Below are 21,584 nucleotides of genomic sequence, written 5' to 3'. Positions count from 1 at the left end.
TCTTTAAGATGTCTATGTAGTAAGAGCACTAGAGAATCTCATAAAATAAACTAAATAATCTGTAACAAGTCTCTCAGTCAGTAACTAGAATATTGCCGTAATTTTAACTCAAAATATTTTCTTGAGCTGTCTAATCTTTCAAATATATTCAGAAAATAAAACTCTAGCCATGGAAAATAATGCATATGAAAATGTTCTGTTAAAAATCAGTTCCTTGGTTAAGAACGTACGTTGAATATTGATTTGACACTTGACTTGATTCTTTTGGACATTAATACAAATGCATTTTCATGTTTCTTGTGCTTAGAAGCAGTTATTTTTGTTTGTTTGTTTGTTTGTTTTTCCTAACTATTTTTCTAGGGGAAATCTGCTGTGTGTTAGATAAGCAGTGCCTTCCCCTCACCACTCTATGCAATAGTTTACTGATTCAAAGAAAGACAGGGAAAAGAAATCAGTGGGCCAGAGTTATTGGGACGTCATCAAAATGGCAGCGTGAGGTGAGCCTCTTTAAAGCTCCCCTGAAATTTACAACTAATCGAAAAACAGTAAGTCCACAAAGAACTCCCTGCATAGCAGGCAGGCAAGACGAAGAGGCCCACTACTAAATTCACCTAAAGGTGGGCGAATCGCGAGCAGGAGGAGCGAAGGGAGAAGTGCGGAGACACAGCCGCCCGGGCACAGGACACAGACCTAGCTCAGTGCTCCGAGCTCGCTCCATCCCGGAAATACCGCAGCTGTGGGAGAGGGAAGAACTCGGACTGCTAGGGCTTCTCTTATGACCCACAGGGCTGAGGAGACAGCATATAACACGGCTGAACCCAACACTCACGGCAGAGACCTCAGAGAAAAGACTGAGGGAAGAAGGCTGAAAACGGTGTTTTAAGCCCTCACTGCTGAGCAGAGAACGGAAGCCGTAGGCACTGAGACTAGCCGCCCTCTCCCTACCCTCCCAGAGCTCGCCTCACCCCCACCTGCCCAGTGCTAGAAGCGGAATAGTAGCAGTGTCAGATCAAAAGAACAGAATATTTGCTGTTCTGAGAACTGTGGACCGCAGACACAGATTCGCAGCCCAACTAGTTCCGGCAAAGGGGAGGGAGCTGTGGAAGCAGGACTGGCTGTGGTGGTGGTTGCCGCCATTACTCTGGGCCACCTCTTACAAATCACCTCGCCCCTGGCCCCACCTATCTGGGCGGATCCCTGCAGGAGTAAACAGAGCTGCTGAAACATACAGGCTCTGAATCTGGTGCAGGAAGAGCTTTGGAACTTCAAAAGCTCTCTGCATACCCACACGGACAATGCGCCTTGAGACCCAGGCGAACTATTACTACAGGAGAAGCCCGTCTCCCAGGGAATCACCCATTGTGTGAGAAGCCAGAATAGTGCAGAGAAAACATAGCACTACCGTGTGAGAGAGAAAGAAAAGGCTGCAGTCAGAGAGAAAATAAACATTCTACCAACAAGTACTGGAAAATAAAAGAAGACCTCTTCCTATCAACCTGTTGCAGAAGCCACTCCTGTAGATGTCTAGGAAGAGAAATAATAAATCAGTAATTGCCATGAATAACCAAGGCAATAAGACAGCTCAGAAAGAAAGTGAAAAGTCTCCAGAAAAGGAACGTAAAGATATGGAAATACATGTCTTAAATGACAGAGAATTCAAGATTGCAGTTCTGAAAAAAACTCAACGAGATGCAAGAAACCACAGAAAGGCACTTTAATGAACTCAGAAACACAATCAAAGAAAAACATGAGCATTTTACGAAAGAGATTGAAATTTTAAAATAGAACCAAATAGAATTTCTGGAGATTAAGAACTCAATAGAAGACATTAAGAATGAAATAACCAGCTTAGGTAGTAGAGTTGACCAGGTGGAGGAAAGAATCAGTGACATCAAAGATAGAAACCTGGAAATTATACAGATGGAAGAAGAAAGAGACTCGAGACTTAAAAGAAATGAAAGATCTCTACAAGAACTTTCTGACTCCCTCAGAAAGAGCAATATAAGAATAATGGGCATACCAGAAGGAGAAGAAAGAAAGAAGGGAACAGAGAGTATATTTAAACAAATAGTCGACGAGAAATTTCCAAACTTGTGGACAGAACTGGATCCTCGAATCCAAGAAGCAAATAGAGCACCTAATTACCTCAATCCCAACAGGCCTCCTCCAATGCACATTCTATTAGAGCTGTCTAAAATCAACGACCAAGAAAGAATCCTCAAGGCAGCCAGGGAAAAGAAGACGGTAACCAATAAAGGAAAGCCCATTAGATTATCATCAGATTTTTCAGCAGAAACTCTACAAGCCAGGAGGGAGTGGAACCAAATATTCAAACTATTGGAAGAGATAAATTATAAGCCAAGAATAATATATCCAGCAAAGATATCCTTTAGATATGAAGGAGGAATAAAGACCTTTCCAGACATACAGAAGGTGATGGAATTTTCTAATGCACGACCTGCACTACAAGAAATACTAAAGGAGGCTATTCGACCACCATCAACAGGGACATTTTGTGGCAACTGAAACATAAAAATGGGGAGAGTAAAGGCCTGAACCGGAATATGGGAATGGAGAAAGTAAGCATGCTGAAGAAAATGGAATACTCTAAATATCAAACTTTCTTTTACAGAAACTTAAGGGTAACCACTCAAAAAAAAAAAAAAATCCAGAACTGAAATATATACTGTAATAAAAGAAGAAACAGAGGGAAACATCATAGAATACCACCACACAGAAATAATAGACAGCAACAAAAAGGCAAAGAAATAATGCAGACACAGCCTTACCAGAAAACTAAAGAGAGAATGATAGGAAATCCTTACATATCAATGATCACCCTAAATGTAAATGGACTGAACTCACCAATAAAAAGGCACCAAGTAGCAGACTGGATCAAAAAACTAAACCCAACCATATGCTGTCTCCAAGAGACACATCTCAGATACAAGGACAAACATAGACTCAAAGTGAAAAGGTGGAAATTGACACTCCAAGCAAATGGTACGCAGAGAAAATCAGGTGTAGCCATAATGATATCAGATGAAACAGACTTTAGGATGAAAAAGATAACAAGAAACAAAGATGGACATTTCATAGTGGGGAAGGGGACTATACAACAAGAAGACATAACAGTCATCAACATTTATGTCCCCAGTAAGGGAGCACCAAAACATAACAAGCAACTACTAACAGAACTAAAGGGAGAAATTGACCAAAACACAATTATACTAGGGGGACCTAAATACATCATTGACAGCAATGGATAGATCATCCAAACAGAAAATAAATAACGAAATAGCAGCCCTAAATGACACATTAGATGAAATGGACATAATTGACATATATAGAGCATTTCATCCTAAAACATCAGACTATACATTCTTTTCTACTGTACATGGAACGTTCTCAAGGATAGACCATATATTGGGACATAAAATCAGCCTCAGCAAATTTAAGAAGATTGAAATCATACCAAGCATATTCTCTCATCACAAGGCTTTGAAATTGGATATCAACTGCAAAAAGAAAGCAGGAAAAAACACAAATACATGGAGATTAAGCAACATACTTTTAAAGAATGACTGGGTCAAAGAAGAAGTTAGAGGAGAGATCAAAATATACATAGAAACAAATGACAATGAAAATACATCCTACCAAAATTTTTGGCATGCAGCAAAAGCAGTTTTAAGAGGGAAATTTATAACATTACAGGCCTATCTCAAGAAACAAGAAAAATCCCAAATAAATAACCTCCTCTTACACCTTAAAGAACTAGAAAAAGAAGAACAAGTGAAACCCAAGGCCAGCAGAAGAAAGGAAATAACAAAAATCAGAGCAAAACTAAATGAAATAGAGAACAAAAAGACTATAGAAAAAATTAATGTGACAAAGAGCTGGTTCTTTGAAAAGATTAGCAAAATTAACAAACCCTTGGCTAGACTCACTAAGATAAAAAGAGAGAAGACACTAATTAACAAAATCAGAAATGAAAAAGGGGAAGTTATCACGGACTCCACAGAAATACAAAGGATCATCCAAGAATGCTATGAAGGACTATATGCCACTAAATTCAATAACTTAGAAGAAATGGACAAGTTCTTAGAAACATATAGCCTTCCAAGGATGAACCATGAAGAACTGGAAAAGCTAAACAGACCGATCACCAGTAATGAAATTGAATCAGTCATCCAAAACCTTCCCAAAAGCAAAAGTCCGGGACCAGATGGCTTCATTAGTGAATTCTACCAAAGCTTTCAAAGAGTACCTTATACCAGTCCTGCTCAAACTCTTCCAAAAAATTGAAGAAGAGACAGTACTCCCTAACTCATTTTATGAGGCCAACATTACCCTGATTCCAAAACCTGGTAAGGACAACACAAAAAAAGAAAAGTACAGACCAATATCTCTGATGAATACAAATGCAAAAATCCTAAACAAAATTCTAGCAAATCGAATACAACAATGCATTAAAAAGATTATTCATCACAAGCAAGTGGGGTTCATCCCCAGGGCACAAGGATGGTTCAACATCCACAAATCCATCAATGTGATACATCACATAAACAAAATAAAGGACAGAAATCATATGATTATATAAATTGATGCAGGAAAATCATTTGCCAAGATACAACATCCATTTATGATTAAAACAATTAATAAAATAGGTATAGAAGCAAAATACCTTAACATAATAAAGGCCATATATGACAAACCCTCAGATAATCTCATAATTAATGGTGAAAAACTGAAGCCCTTCGCTCTCCGTTCAGGAATACGGCAGGGCTGTCCCCTATCACCTCTGCTTTTCAACATAGTGTTGGAAGTCCTTGCCATAGCAATCAGGCAAGAGAAAGAAATAAAAGGTATCCAAATTGGGAATGAAGAAGTTAAATTATCACTCTTTGCAGATGACATGATGCTATATATAGAAAATCTTAAAGACTCCACCAAAAAGCTTTTAGAAACAATCAATGAATACAGTAAAGTTGCTGGCTACAAAATCAACGTACAAAAGTCCATTGCATTCCTATATACTAACAATGAAATCTCAGAAAAAGAAATACAAAAAACAATTCCTTTTGCAATTGCAGCAAAATGAATAAAATACCTAGGAATAAACTTAACCAAGGATGTGAAGGACCTATATGCTGAAAACTATAAGACATTTTTGAAAGAATTGAAGAAGACACAAAGAAATGGAAAGACATTCCATGTTCATGGATTGGAAGAATCAACATAGTTAAAATGGCCATATTACCCAAAGCAATACACAGATTTAATGCATTCCCCATCAAAATCCCAATGGCATTTTTTAAAAAAATAGAACAAAGAATGATCAGATTTGTTTGGAACCAAAAAAGACCCCAAATAACCAAAGCAATCTTAGAAAAAAGAACAATGCTGGAGGTATCACACTCCCTGACTTTAGCTTGTACTGCAGGGCTACAATAATCAAAACAGCATGGTATTGGCAGAAAAACAGGCACATAGACCAATGGAATAGAATTGAAAACTCAGAAATAAAACCACATAAATATAGACAGATAATTTTTTGACAAAAAAGCTAAAAAAATACAATGGAGAAAAGAGAACATCTTCAATAAATGGTGCTGGGAGAATTGGACAGTCACGTGCAAAAGAATGAAACTGGACTGCTAACAGTCACCATGTACCAAAATTAATTCAAAATGGATCAAAGACTTAAGCATAAGACCTAACACAATAAATTGCATAGAAGAAAACATAGGTGCTAAACTTATGGACCTTGGGTTCAAAGAGCATTTTATGGATTTGACTCCAAAGCAAGGGAAGTAAAAGCTAAAATAAATGAATGGGACTATATGAAACTTAAAAGATTCTGCACAGCAAAAGAAACCATTGACAAACTAAAGAGGCAACCAACTGAATGGGAGAAGAGTTTTGCAAACAGTGCCTCCGATAAGGGGCTAATATCCAAAATATACAAGGAACTCATGAAACTCAACAACAAAAAAACAAACAACCCTATTGAAAAATGGGCAGAGGACCTGAAGAGACATTTCTCCAAAGAGGACAAATGGCAAATAGAAATATGAAAAAATGCTCAACATCACTAATCATCAGAGAAATGCAAATAAAAACCACAATGAGATATCACCTGACCCCAGTCAGAATGGCTATCATCAACAAGACAAATAGTAACAAGTGTTGGAGAGGCTGTGGAGAAAAAGGAACCCTCATACACTGTTGGTGGGAATGCAGACTGGTGCAGCAGCTTTGGAAGGCAGTGTGGAGGTTCCTTAAAAAATTATGAATAGAATTACCATATGACCCAGCAATCCCTCTCCTGGGTATCTACCTAAAAAATCTGAAAACATTTATACATAAAGACACTTGTGCTCCAATGTTCATTGCAGCTTTGTTTACAGTGGCCAAGACATGGAAACAACCAAAATGCCCTTCGATAGATGAATGGGTAAAGAACTTGTGGTATGTATACACAATGGAATAATATTCGGTGGTAAGAAAAGATGATATAGGAACATTTGTGACAACATGGATGGATCTTGAGAGTATAATGCTAAGCGAATAAGTCAGACAGAAAAAGCAGAGAACCATATGATTTCACTGATATGTGGTATATAAACCAAAAACAACAAAAGAACAAGATAAACAAATGAGAAACAAAAACTCACAGACACAGACAATAGTTTAGTGGTTACCAGAGGGTAAGGGGGGTGGGGGGTGGGAGATGAGGGTAAGGGGGATCAAATATATGGTGATGGAAGGAGAGCTGTCTCTGGGTGGTGAACACACAATGGGATTTATAGATGATGTAATACAGAATTGTACACCTGAAATCTATGTAATTTCACTAACAATTGTCAACCCAATAATTTTTTTAAAAAAAAGAAATCAGTGGGCGCTCTCTCTTTTCTCTCTCTCTCTCTCTCTCTCTCCCTCTCCCTCTCTCTGTCTCTCTCATCTTTTTCTTTTTAGAAAAGTATAAAGGGCTGACTCATCATTTTTTGTTAAGATAAGGGAATATAAATCTTTATTCCCATGCATAAAACAAAACCAAAAAGTGGTTCCATTTTAACACCATTGATGGTGAAGATTGAAAATGGAAGGAAGAGAATGTGATAATAGGGAAGGGAAGAGGAGACAAAAGGGAAGATGACAAGAGAAATGGAGCATAGTCCAAATTCTGAGAAATTGATTAGAAGTCTCATAGCTGTATTATTCCCTTGGGTTGTGGATTTGGTATTGATATCACCAGTTATCCACTGTCCTTTAAAACTTTTGCTTATATTATTCAAAGTTTTTAATATTTCTCTGAGTCAAATAACACACAGTCTATAGTGGAGGAAATTACTTTTGGAATATAGCAGCTGAAACATGTGCCCTATGTCCCCACAGCATGCGTGCCCCCCCCACCAGTTCCTTCTTACCTAAAGTGATAGTCCTAATCTCTATTTCTGACAGCAAAGAGGGTCTTGTTTTGAGCCAAGTATACAATGGAAGGTGAATGTAGTGTCCTACATTTGGGACAAATTATAAATTTATATTTGTGTCATTGTAATTAAAGTATTTATTACAATTAAAAGAGCCTAAGCGTACTTTCAAAGGGCATGTCACATATTAGCATGGAACAAGGAGACATCTTAGAGGGGAGAAAAAATCAAACTGACAATTTTTAACAACTGTTCTTTATGACTCCATCTGATAACGTGGAGAAAATACATATCTGCTGGAAAATACGATATTTTTAGTGAGTTTAAGAGAAATAATCTTTCTCTTAAACTGCTAAAGAATTATCTACTTCTTTAAAACCCTCCATCTGATTGTGTGCTAAAATTTGACAAATAACTAACTGATAGTTTAGCTTTCATAAGAGATAACAAAATCCTACCTCCTATTCTCTGAAGGATGATGTTCCTTCCATAAATGTAGTTTCCTTTAACCTCCAAAAAGATAGTTGTGTTAAGCCAGCTACCACAAGTGTGAAATTGCAGAGCTCCTTGCTAAGATTGAATTTAATATTGTCACATGACATCTGTGAGCAGCTTGTTTGATCATGTTGCCACTGCACATACTAAGCTAGACTACAAAGGATAAAAGAATGAAAAAAAAATAAAAAAGGATAAAAGAATGATTATTCCAGTAGTCAGAAATAATTCGTTGTCAACACCGAACAAATGGAAAAAAGTGTTTTATTATTATGTTGTTTGATCCTTTTCTCAGGTAGTAATTTACCTGGTCACTATGTTAGAAGGAGAGCAAAATAATGGCATAAATCTTCCATTATTTTTACCTATGATTTTAAATATAAAATTGTAATAAAATGTATTTTTGTTTTTATTTCCTTTTAAAACATCCAATATAAGAAAATGAAATATTGGAAACTTGTTTTATAAAACCTATTTGTGAACCATAGAACTCTCCATATTTTGGAATTATCATTATTAATGACTGCTGTTTCTAATTTTATGCTCTAAGGATTACAAAAATGACAATTTACAATTGTCACCAATAAATAAGAGGGGATTATATAAAAGTAGCTTTATCTGTTGGCATGGTAAGAGTAAGATGACTAATGGCCCTTAAAGTCACATGCTATTTTTAGATCTGCTCTGTTACTGACTGCATGTGCGGATTTGAGAGGTCTCCTGGCCTCTCCAGCTTTACTCATAAACACAAGGAACAGGGTTACTGGGCTTAATGATATACAAACACTGTTTCAATGCCAACATTCTATGGTCCTATGGCATCTCTACCCTATTACAAAAGAAATATAATTTAAAGGTGTGAATGCCGTAATAACTTTTTTTTCTTGTATCATTTCAATAAAAGTCCAGAGAAAGCAAATTGACAAGTTCAGGCAACTTTCAGAACATAAAAGAGAAAGGCTGACAGCTTTGAGAACCTCTTTGCTTTCAAATGAAATCAAGGAGAGAACCCTTGCTCTCTGGACCTGAATGCCATAATATTGTTATGCCTTGTCTAGAGTCACTGAAATATTTGACAAGGCTCTCGATAAAAATAAGAATCACTGGGCCATATTTGCTGTTATAAGGTGAAGGGCAGTTTGAAAAGCATGGCATGAAGTATTCCATAAGGATGATTTGATGTAGGCAGTATTAACAAAAGTTCAAACGACGATAGTCATTTGATGATAGTACAATGAGGATAGTACAGTCACTTGGGGTAATTCACTTATTTTTTTCTGCATTTAGCTTTATCTTAAAAATTCCCCTTCATTTGTGATGCTGAATTGAGAATTCTGAAGGGGCTATCAACTAATATTATGGATACTATTATTTAGAAACCATTCTGTGTGCTGCACAAGTCCTTTAAAAATGATTTGATAACCACTAAAATGGCTATCATTCATCTTTCAAAATCTGTAATACCTGGAAGTTCTGTGTGACCTTTAGAAAACTCCATCCACAAAAATGTTACTTCCAGTTTCCTGATAATATTTAGAAGAAATATCACCATGCTGAGATAAAATAATTTTACCTCCGTAGGCCAAATTCCTATTACAACACGAAATAAGCAAATGCAATTAGTCTAAAAAAAATTAGCCATGGTATCTTACAGTTGAAAGGAAGACCCTTAGGAATTAGCTCACATCATTTCTTATCCACTGTTTTAGAGACAGACCTCATTGCATATAGCCATGTTGCCCTACAGATGCTGCTGAACAGCCATAGTACCCAAGCTGCTACACTGTCAGAAACGCATTCAGTTGCAGTAAAGCTCTATCATTACATTTTTCCTTATATTGACCAAATAGCTGTTTTTCTATAACTCACTCACACCACACCTGAAGTCAGAGTAAATATATCTGTGCAGTCTTCATATCTACCTAGTTCAGGGGTTTTGTGTTTTCCTGTGTATAACAACAACAACATCAAAACAAACAAACAAAAAATTATCAACAAGGGACTTGTCCAAATAGGGAATTGTTCTCACAAAATGAGAGTCTGATAGAAGACATGGTAGTAATTCAGCGTCTCAAAAGTATTAGACCCAAAGTCCCTGCTTTTCCTCATAGTTGCTGATAGAGGCTGAAGCTACAGCTTTTCCTTTAGTATTCCATTTGGAGGGAGGAGAAAGACAGACTCGTATCTACAAAGTCGGCCTGAACCTTTAAGGGTTTTTCTTTATAATCATGCCCAACATTTTTTGCTTCTATCTCATTGGCCTTAGCTATAATGGCGTTTGAGAAAAGAATTTTAATACCTGAGCACATTGCCATACCCAACAAAACTGAGACTCTGTTAATGAAGAAGTAGGAGAAAATTGATGTAGCATCAGACAGGTTCTGCCATTAATGTCCTTCGAGGATTTTAGGATAGTTATAAGATCCCAAGTTTTCTCTTTTCCAAGCTGAAAGCAATTCCAGCTACCTTGAACATACTTTTTGAAATCCCTCATTAAGATCACTGTCATCTTCACAAAGTGAAGCACTTCTTAAATTGGGGCACATGGATCTAGACTAATATTATACTTGTGGTCAGACAGTGGTGATTCTATTGTCTGCAGTTACTGCAGTTTTATTTAGGCAGCCTCACACTGATAAATCTTTTTGGTAACTGCTTGGCTTAAATTGAACATGCAACCAACCAAAGCCATCTGAAATTTTTCACATGGAATAAACCAAAGCAAGGGTTACCCTATCTCATATTTATTTTCTAATCAACTTGATTGAGGTAAAATTTATATGTCATAAAATGCACCTGTTTTAAATTAAACTTTGTTGAGCTTTGGCAAATGTAAACAATTGTTTAACCATCATCATGACCAAGATTTAAAACATTCTCATCACCCAAAAAGTTCTCTCATGTTGCTTTCCTGTCAATCCCACTACCACCTGTTACAGGTAACTGCTGATCAAATTTCCAATACTATAGATTTATTCTGTTTAGTCTAAAACTTCATGTAAATTGGATCAATATATTATTTTATGCCTGGCCTCATTTGTACTTGTTTTAAAAATGTGTCTGTGTTGATGTGTGTATCATTAATTTGTTTTTGATTTTTGCTGAGTGTGCCATTTTATGTACACACCATAGTTTACTTATTCATTCTCTTGATGATTGACATTTTTATTATTTCCAGTTTGGAGTTGTCATAAAACAACTCGATGTGAATCTTATATGAATTTTTTTTGTAAACACGGGTTTTTATTTATCTTAGCAAATACTTGGGGTGTGCAACTGCTGAGTTATAAATTACCTATGTATATGTTTAACTCTATCAGAAATGTCAATCTGCTTTCCAGTGTGGTGTGCCATATTATACTCCCATCAGTAATAAATGAGAGTCCCCTTGCTCCACATCATTAAAACACCTGTATTGTTAGTTTTTGTTTATTTTAATATGGTAGTATATGTGTCTGTGTGTCTCATTGTAGTTTTAACTTCAAATTCCCTAATAACCAGTGATTTTGAGAATTTATTTATGTGCTTATTGGTACAATAAGTAAAAAGGAAAAAAATAACTGTTCTATTTTCTTTGTTTTGTTGTTGTTGTTGTTGTTTTTGTTGTTTTTTGCTTGTTTGTTTTTGTGTGTATTTTTTTCCCTTATGGATATCAAGTTAGCCAACAGGATTTGGTGAAACATTTTATTTTCCTTATTCATTCACTTTGGCAACATTGTTAATATTAATTGATCATATAAGATTGAGTCTATTAACTGAACTTCATTCTGTTTTAATAATCTATTTGCCTATTCTTACAGCAATATACCCTATTGATTACACTGGCTTTGTAGTAAGTCTTGAAATCAAGAAATATTAGTACTCCAAATTTCTTTTTCTTTTTCAGAATTATGTTGGATTTCTAATGCCCTTTGAAATTCAATATAAGTTTTAGAATAAAGTTGCCAATTTATTCAATGGAGCGAATTAGAATTTTGACTAGGATTGTGTTAAATGTATAAAGTGATTTGGGTAGAAGTGAAATCTTAACTGTCTGACAACCTCTCAACCTGGCAAATTTCATTTATTTATATCTTTAATTTTTTCAACAATGTAAATTTAAAGCTCTGTTATTATGTGTATACACATTTAGGGCTGTTATAGGTTCTTGATAAATTACTCTCTTTATCATTATAAAAATATCCCTTTTTTTTTATCTCTGTTAATATTTCTTGTCCTTAAGTATTTGTTCTAATATCAGTATAGCCACTCCAGGTTTTTCCATTCTTTTACTTTTAACCAATCTGTGTTTATATTAAAGTCTGTTTTAAATAATATATAGGGGTTCTGCTTCCTTATCCACTCTAAATTTTCATTTATATGTTGTTTCAATTTGTATTTAACCTAAATATTGATATGTTTGGCTTACAGTTACCATATTCCTGTTTTCTACTTTTCCCTTGTGTTCTTTGTTCTCTTTTCCCTCTTTTATATTATTTATAGAGTTCATTTTATATCCCCTTTTAACTTATTAGCTATACATTTTTGTTTTGCATTCTCCCCCATTCCAGTGGTTGATTTCTGGTTTACTATATACATTTTTTAAGTTATCTCAGTCTGCATTCGAGTAAAAGTAAGTCACTTCATATGTAATATAAGAACTTTAAAATAATATACTTTCATTTTCCCCTCCCATCCTTTGTGCTATTATAGAATACTTACTTCTGAAATTGCTTTAGACCAGAAAAAGCATTGTTATCAATTTTATTTTATACAACCATCTTTTGAAGAAATTGGAAAGAGAAAATGAATTTTACATATATTCATATATTTATCAATTCTAGTTCTCTTCATTCCTTTTTGTAAATCTGAATTTCAATCTGGTAAATTTTTCTTTCAGCATAAAGAATGTACTTAAACATTTCTAGCAGCATAAGTCTACTGTTAACTAATTCTGCCTTGTTTTTCTTTGGAAAATTGTTTTATTTTACTTTTATTTTAAAGGATTTTTTTTTTTTTTAACTACAAAGTGTCTTTTTCCCCTCTTAATTGTCTTTCATCTCTTTAATGGCATCATCTGCTGACTTGTAGCTCACATTGTTTCCTATAAGTCATTCATAAGTTTGTTTTATTGTATGTATAATGTATTTTTCTTCCTCAGAGTGTTTTTAAGAGATTCTATTTACTATTGATTTTAAGCTATTTGATGATGCTATGCCTAACATATAGTTATCTTTATATTTATCCTACTTTGTGTTGCTTAAGATTTTTGGATTTGTGGACTATTATTTCTTATGAAATCTGAAAAGTTTTCTGCCATTTTTTATTCAAATTGTTTTCTCCTTCCCTACTTCAAACATCTGGGACTCCAATTTACATATGTTAAATAGCTTGACATTGTCCCACAGTTCATTCTGTCTTTGCTCTTTTATTTCAGCCTTTCTTTTCTCATCAGAATGCAGTTTGGATTATTCCTGTCACTATGACTTTAAATTTACTGATCTCTTCGTTTGTGGTTTCCAAAATACTATTAAGCCCTTGCAGTAAGTTTTCCATTGTGATTTTTTTTTTAATTTTATTTTAGGAGTTTCATTTGAAGATATATATATATATATATATATATATATATATATATATATACATACATATATATATATATATATGAATTTAGGATTTTCCGCTGCGATGCCGCCTGCCCCGCCCCCTCTATCTCTTCTCTCTCTAATCTCTCGCCCCCTCCTCTCTTCTCTATTATCTCCTCTCGCCACCGCAACTCTCTGTATCTTCTTTTTCTTTTCTTCTGCCCATCTTTATCTTAAAATCCTAAATTCAGTTTAATATATTTTGAAAGGTCTTTGTCAACTAATTTTTTCATCTTTGTCATTTTCGAGTTTGTTTCTGTTATCTTAACCCTTGGTTATATTTTAGATTTTTCTGTTTCTTCGCATTTTTAATATTTTTGATTAGAGGCTGAGCTCTTGACTGTTAAATGGCTGCATATGTGAATTCCCTTGTATTTATTTAAATTATGTTGTGTTTTTTAATTGCTGCCAATTCATTTATTTGTGACTACCAGCAGTCTTTCACTTTGTTTCCTGATAAGGATTCTTTACCTGGCCTTGTCCAGTTTTCATCCTACGCATGCACAGCTTAGTATGCATTTGAAATCTCAAGGGCACTTTTATACAGATACCTGGATCACTTTCTGTGTGAAGCCCCTCCTTCCCTGTACCCTGTCCTGCAAACAGTAGCAGCCTGAGTCTCCTCGAAGTCTGGCATCAGTCTTTACAGCTGAGCACACCGCTGCTGATTCTTTATTTTCTGGGAAGTGTGTCCAGGCAGAAAGCTTGGGCAATACTAAGACAGGTCTTGTTTGTTTCCTTTCTTCAGAGTTCAAAATATTTCAGTGCCTGAAAATAACAGTTGTCCCATTTTTTCTATTTGTTTATATAGGAGGACTAATCCTGTTCTTGTTACTTTACCATGGTTAAAAGTGGGTATCTTTTAGGCACTTAAATGCAGGACTTCACATTTAATCCTAATAATTTTCAAACGTATAGATTTAAATACACCTTTTTAACAAGTACCACTATTTTGTTGATCATGTTGTTAGCTAACTCCAAATTGTTTATTGGCGACATGTTTTTAAGTGTCCAACTTGAACAGGCCCATAAACAATGACCAAGCTGAGTCCCAAAGTAAATGTGATTAAGAGTGTAGATTTTGTAGACTCATTGCTTAGGTCCAAATTTTGTACCCACCACTTAATAGCTTATGGCCTTCAGTTACTTAACCTCTCTGTACTGCTCTTTTCTTATCTGTGAAAAGAAGAAAAGTATAACCCAGCTCATAGGGATGTTGTGAGAAATAAATGAGTTGATATATGTGCTATATATACACTGTATATGATAAAGTGCATAGAACAGTCTCTGCTACACACTCTTTATTATTTTTATTATTAATTCTGATCCAAATTGTAAACTATCCATATTTGACCTCTTATTTACCTGTCTAATTTTGACTTAGTTTGTTTTTCTGCATATCTCATACAGCTTTCAGTAATAATTCCTCACAAACTAGGTCATCAGTCCCTATTTTTATGAATCTTCCTCAAAGGTGTATCTGATATATAACACCACAAAGGCTATGATCCAGAGAGCTTTATATTTTTCTTCTTAATTATTGATTAACATACATAATCAAAGAAAACCAGGACTTCAACTTTTTGGATAGCACAATAAGCTGGCAGATGGGTAATTGGAGTGTTGTATATATTCACCTGGAAAGGTTTTTCAAAATACCTATGTCCATACCCATTTTCATTCTTTCATCAATGTACCTCTCATCCACCCAACAAGCATGTAGCCCTAGCATGTATAATTTTGAAAACTGTGTTCATGTGTTTCTGACACACATTCCCCCCTTTCTTCACAATGTAAGAACCACAGCAACAGAGGTTTTTCTCTAGCTTGACGTTTTTCAGCACTAACATTCAGTAAGATATTTATTTACCTTACTGTTTTATCATTTGGGTTTCATTTTTCCATTTTGTCTGCAAAGATATCACCTGACAAAAAATGTCAAATTTCTTGCTGAAACCCCTATAAGCAATATCTGCAGCATCCTTTCTGTCTATCACCTGATTAGGCTTGTGAAAATAAAAAATAGATTATTTCATTGTGAGTTCATCTTGTATTTTAGAAATCAGCCCCTTCTTTCCAGATATTCAGAAATCACATTTTAATAATACACTATAGACTTTTATATAAAGTTTTACATGTTTTATGAAACTGCTGAAGGCATATTGTCTGTGGTTATACAGACCTGATTTAACTATGTTTGTTTGCCTACCATGTTTTCCATTTTACAGAGTATAGCAACTCTATATCAGGAAATGGAATACAATGAAATATTAATATTATTAAATTATGAAATTTTAAGCATGTTAATTTTTAAATCTTCAATATTTTTTATGTAGATATTTCTTATTTATGAGAGGAAACAGATGTTGAAGAATTAATAAAAGTTACCCTTTACGAAATAAGAAATTAGTTATGTATCTCATTTTTAACATTATATGTAATGGTAAAAACAGAATTTTGTACTGAACAACTTAAAAATATTTTATTGCAGAATTGAAATACTTTGTCAGAATCTTACAGCTTAGGTCAATTTATTAAAATATAATTTGGTATTCATTGTTATAAGCTTACTATAATTAAAAGGGTGAAATACATTTTTTTCTTATGCATTCTTAAAGTCCTTTCGGTGATGAAGTTATTTTCCCAGGTAGTGACTTAAAACATTAACATGTTTATAGTCGTTTTTTATGTGAAACAATTATTTTAGTTCTATTTTACAATTTAGATATTTTGGAGAAAGAAAAGCAGACAAATGCATGTCATATTTCTCCCATTTAAATAAATTTAGTAACAAATAGATTTAGTGGGTTTTTTTTATTTTCTAAAAATAGTTCCAGCATTTGGTAATTTCTCAGGTATGTAAATCTTTATACTTAACAATCTTCCAACATAAATAAATATAACATTTTTAATAACTAGTTTAATCAATATGTTCAAGTGCTCTATTTAATAAAAAATATTTTATTTTTTTAGTATGTTTGTTTACTGAATGTATCTAAGAATAATATTCTAAAGCTGTAAGTAGCATGGTAGTGTTTCAATCTCTTAAATAAGAGCTCATCAAAATATAAATGGTCCGACTTATATGGTTACTTTTTTTTGTCATAGGAGATAATTGATTGGTAAAACTTAGTGTAAATAAGGTTCAAAGAATAGAGCGTGTACGTTTCTGTTTGATGTATGTCTCATTTATGGAGCAACAGATGACTGCAGCCTTGGGACAGTGAGACCAGCAGCATGTATTGGCAGCAACAGTTCGATTGTCAGAATTTTGATGCCACCTGTCAGTGTGATGAGATTGCTCTATTTTGAAGGATGATCCTTAGTGCTCTAGTTTCCCTATTAATTCACTTACTACCACACAGCTCACTTATCCATATCTTGGGCTAACTGCTGTGTCTTGTGCTATCTTTGATACAGAATATTAAATGCTTTCAGTGGAAGCACTTAATTTAGGATATCAGTACCACGGGAAGGAAATGCTTAGAGAACTGAAGTACTGTTATAGTTTTCCACTCTCTAGGATAAAAGCATGCTGTCTGGATAAAAGCTGAAAATTGTTCAAGCAAAGAGTCCTAGATAAAAACAGATAAATAAATAGAGTTAATGTTAAGAAATCTTTTCAAGAGGTTCATGAAACAATATGACATTATTTCACACTTCTTTAAAAATTAAACAGTTTGAAGGGTAAACACATGCCAGGTGGTCTAAGACAAAATCCTGATGCTTGTGAAATAAGCACTTGTAAACAGGAATATTTTTTAATACAATTTTTTTGAAAACATAATGGGAATTCTTATATCTAGTGTACAATTTATTTAGAATGTATTAACATATAATATCGAACTTTGCCATCTGTCTTTCCTCAATTCAGAAAAGACCAACAGCCCAACAACACAGTGACCCTTGTTTATAATAATGTATCATTCTTTGAGCAAAACATTGCAATATTAAGATTGATAGATTTAAAAAGATATTCTAAGGCCAGAAATCTGAATTGAATAGAACCAAAATTAATTCATTCTTAGCTATCAGCATACAGTTTAATGTAGTTTCTCATAACAGATTTAAATTTCTATTTTGGAATCCATTTCCACTGTCTAAAACAGATTGGCAAACTATGGTCCACTGCTTATTTCTGAAAATACATTTTATTCACACATATACTTGCCCTTATTTACTTAGTGTCTGTGATTGCTTTCATTATACAACTGAGTCTAGCAGTCATAACAAAGACCATATGTCCCCCCAAAATATTTACTGCCTGCATTTACAGAAAACGTTTGATAACTTCCTGTCTGAATCACAAAACCATAGCTGTTGAAGCTCAAATTTATTATAATCTTAAGACAAAGAGTATTGTAAATGATATATGTTCAGTATCTTTTTACTTAGAAATTTTGGAGATAAATAACAGTGTGCATAATTGAATCTTGTGAAAAACTTGTGGTATATTTGGGGGAAAAAGAAAAGGATTCTGTAGTTGATTAGGAACTAGATACTATTTTTCCCCTTCCTGAGAATCAGTAATATGTCAGAATAGTAAGAATCTGAGAATTCATTAAATAAATTAATCACTTTATTTATTTTTTAATCTATCATTTATTAAATGTCTCAGGCCTTGCCTTCTCCCACCATAAGCCAATATTTAACATTTTGAAGGATGTTAGTGTTCTCCAAAAGAAAATGGTAAAAATGCTATTGTAAAAAAATATGTAATTCTAAACTCTGAAGACATATAGGTCAAAGTAGCTCCACTGAATTCATAGGTTGTGGATTTTAAGGAGCCATGCCGTCTATTTAATCCAATCTTAGCTGAAGAAATAATACACTTGATAACTCAAGTATGCGGATCTTATTTTACTGTATAAGAGATAGCTAATTATGAGTACCTCGACGTGTAACGAAATGCACTTACTGGACTGTGTATGTGTGTTAGCTTCACTTACTGCAGATGAGAGGCATTATTATGCCATGATAAACAACTGTGATTTTTCATATCGCGTTACATCGGTTAGTGCTATAATTAATTTTAATAGGATATTTATCGGTCTCCAACTACCTCCACATTGCTTTAGGACTAAGCATTGAATACATCCTCTATATGTTGTGTTATTTTAGGGGTGATATAAGTTTGATCATGCAGATAATCAGAGTAGATTTTTATTTTTCCTCTGGGATATTACTTTCATTTCAATGGCTTGAATGCTTCTTACCACTATTTGTGAATAGGATTAATTGAATCGAGAACGATGCTTTTAGTACTAGTGATGGAATACATTTAGTAAGCAAGTTGACATCCATGTATTGGTCAAAATTATTATTGAATCTGATAAACCCTCATGAGTATAAATTAAAAAGACAAAGCATTCGTTTTCGTTTAGCATTTTAAGTATAGCCACTCTTTTATGGATTGTGAGTTGATTTATTTTTTTTCAAGTCCATTTATTCATCTATTAAATAAATATTTATTGAGAACTTGCTGTGTATCCATTTAGAATATAAATTCTGCAAGGCAAAAGCTTGTTTTGTGTGTCTATTGCTTGACATATATTAGCTACTCAAAACTATACATTGAATGAATAAATGGTTCTAAACACTATAGATTCAGCAGTATAACATCAAATAGTCTCAGTACTCAAATTACTCAGAAATTAACAGGCATTTGTAGCACTGTGTAGAAACACACGAGAAGTAAATATAGAGACTAGGAGATCACTTAGGAAGAAGAAACTAACCCACATTTTAGGAGAAGGGTCAGGGAAGGCTACCTTGCAACTACTAATTTACTTTCCGATTCTATAAATTTCTCTATTTCTGGCATGTCATATAAATGAGAGAATAGAATAGAATACAATGTTCTCTTTTCTGACTAGTTTCTTTCACTTAATGTAATACTTTCATGGTTCATTTATGTGGTAGTAAATATCAGTACTTCATTCCTTTTTATGGCCAAATAGTCCTCTATCATGTTGACATACGGTTTATTATTCATTACTTACACTTTTTTCTGTCTTAGGTAAAAATTCTAATTTTTGCCTGTGCCATATTCTATACGTTGGTATAAAAGACTGAACTCAATGTCTCATTCCTTAATTCCCTACTAATTTGAGAATTACTTAAAAATGACTAGTAACCACTTCTGTTCTGCTTTTTATATAGTTCTGAGTTTTCTTTTAAATCTCAAAGGTTTCATTCTGCTTCAAATTCAGTTAAAGCATTCTGACTTTATCTTCAGACAAACATATTCTTCCTAGTGTTTCAGTGTTTTGTAGGAAATGTTTTCTCTTCCCTGGAGCCGGTGTTTGATGTCACAGAGGATGATCCTGACAAACAAAGCCTGGTCTTGGACCCGACACCCAGAGCCAGGACAGCCTGTCACCTAGCCCTTAAGGCCAAAGGGTTAACATTCAGTCTCCAGCCTCAGACTTAATACATCGCATTCTCACAGTAAAATAGGAAAGATTTATTCAGTTATCTTGTTTACACAAATGTAAAGAGATGAAAATTCATTCATCTGCGCAGGTTTCCTCTCACTCTGGACATTAGCAACGGCATCTCCATCACAAAACAAAGTAGATTAATTCAAGCAGAAAAAAAAAAAACAAAAACAAACAAAAAACTCCGCTTCAGTGAAGGTTTAAACTTCACTTACATCAATGAGGTGATATTTCAGTTCTCCACTTAACTTGCAGAGTCAGAGAGGAAAAAAAAAAACAAAAAACAACAACAAAAAAACCTGTGTGTGGTGGGAATTATGGTTGGAGGAATTGCAGATACAGTGTCTATTCCTTCTTAAATATAAATATTCACTCTGCCAATTGTGGTCTTTGCAAGCAATTAGAGAATTTTTTAAAAATAAAATTCCATTGAAACAAATCCAACCCAAAATTATCTTGAATTCAATGTTAAAATACCTTATGTAGCCTGATAAAATTTCAACTATCACACTATCTTTAATTCCAGTAATTTATATTTTATAGTTTCTGTACCATGCTTCAAATGTTGCTTACTCTAATTAGTGTATGGTCAACAGTATTTTTAATTAGAAATATTGGTAATCTGTCCCCTGTAACATTTCATTTAGTGTGTTTATGGTTCCAGGATGATTATCCTAATGAACACAGTGATGAAAACTACCATTAAACAGAAATGAAATAGAATACCCATCAGGGCAAAAAAGGTCTCATTTTATTGTTTCCATAAAATAATTATCTGTGCTTAAAACACAGCATTAGAACTATCAATAAGTTGAGGAATGTATCTCTGAAATTCTATCACTAGCAAATATCTGATATTGTGATTTACTTGTAACCATTAGAGGTAGAGTCTAGGATAAAGGATGCAGTTATCCTAAAAAAAATGGCCAAATAGTGCCAACAATATTGCCAAAACTGACTAAAATATATATGAATATTGTAGCAAGTTATGTGAGAAAATCATTGGCAGTCTACACTCTGTCTACAATTATTAATAAATTAATTGTTAGGGATGGTGGGGAGAAGTCAGTCAGGTTCATTCCCGGTATTCTTGCCTTGTGCATACATTAAAATGAATGGCATTTTTTTGCAATTATGTATTTTATATAATGATGGTGAGTTTTTGTTAAAGATCTTTGTTTTCTGAAATAGTTTTAAGCATATTTTATAGTTAAATAGAACATAGACGTTTGTATTTAATGGCATTGACAAATGCATACCTACTGATACTTCAGTATCAGAGTGTATACCATCTAGCAATGTCTAAGCCTAAGTCTTGTATGACACCAAAAAACATATTGAAACTTAAGTAGGAGATATATTTGAGATTCTGTAAGTTTTTAGATATAAAGTGATGTATATTGGAAAAATACATCCAAATGAAGGAAGCTAGTTAGTGCCTCTAATATCAGGTAGCTAGTGCTTCTAATACCAGATACATGGAACGTGCATGCAATTAAAAATGACCAGATTCTCAGGTCTCACTGTCTGTGTCATACTTTCATTGATCAACTCAGATATTACATCCATTCTTGACTTTTGGTGGAAGACAG

At 34.0% G+C, this 21,584-nt stretch overlaps 1 protein-coding gene across 1 annotated transcript in view; it reads left to right on the top strand.

Moving 5' to 3' along the window:
* NAALADL2 (N-acetylated alpha-linked acidic dipeptidase like 2) overlaps positions 1 to 21,584 on the top strand; it is an 890,763-nt gene that overhangs the window by 482,510 nt on the left and 386,669 nt on the right. The gene's annotated exons all lie outside the window — the stretch shown is intronic.

Source organism: Rhinolophus ferrumequinum, chromosome 2 (assembly GCF_004115265.2).
Source record: "Rhinolophus ferrumequinum isolate MPI-CBG mRhiFer1 chromosome 2, mRhiFer1_v1.p, whole genome shotgun sequence".
In the NCBI taxonomy this organism is placed as follows: Eukaryota; Metazoa; Chordata; class Mammalia; order Chiroptera; family Rhinolophidae; genus Rhinolophus; species Rhinolophus ferrumequinum.
The sequence above is the reverse complement of the archived record's forward strand: the minus strand, read 5'-3'. Positions and strand labels throughout refer to the sequence as shown.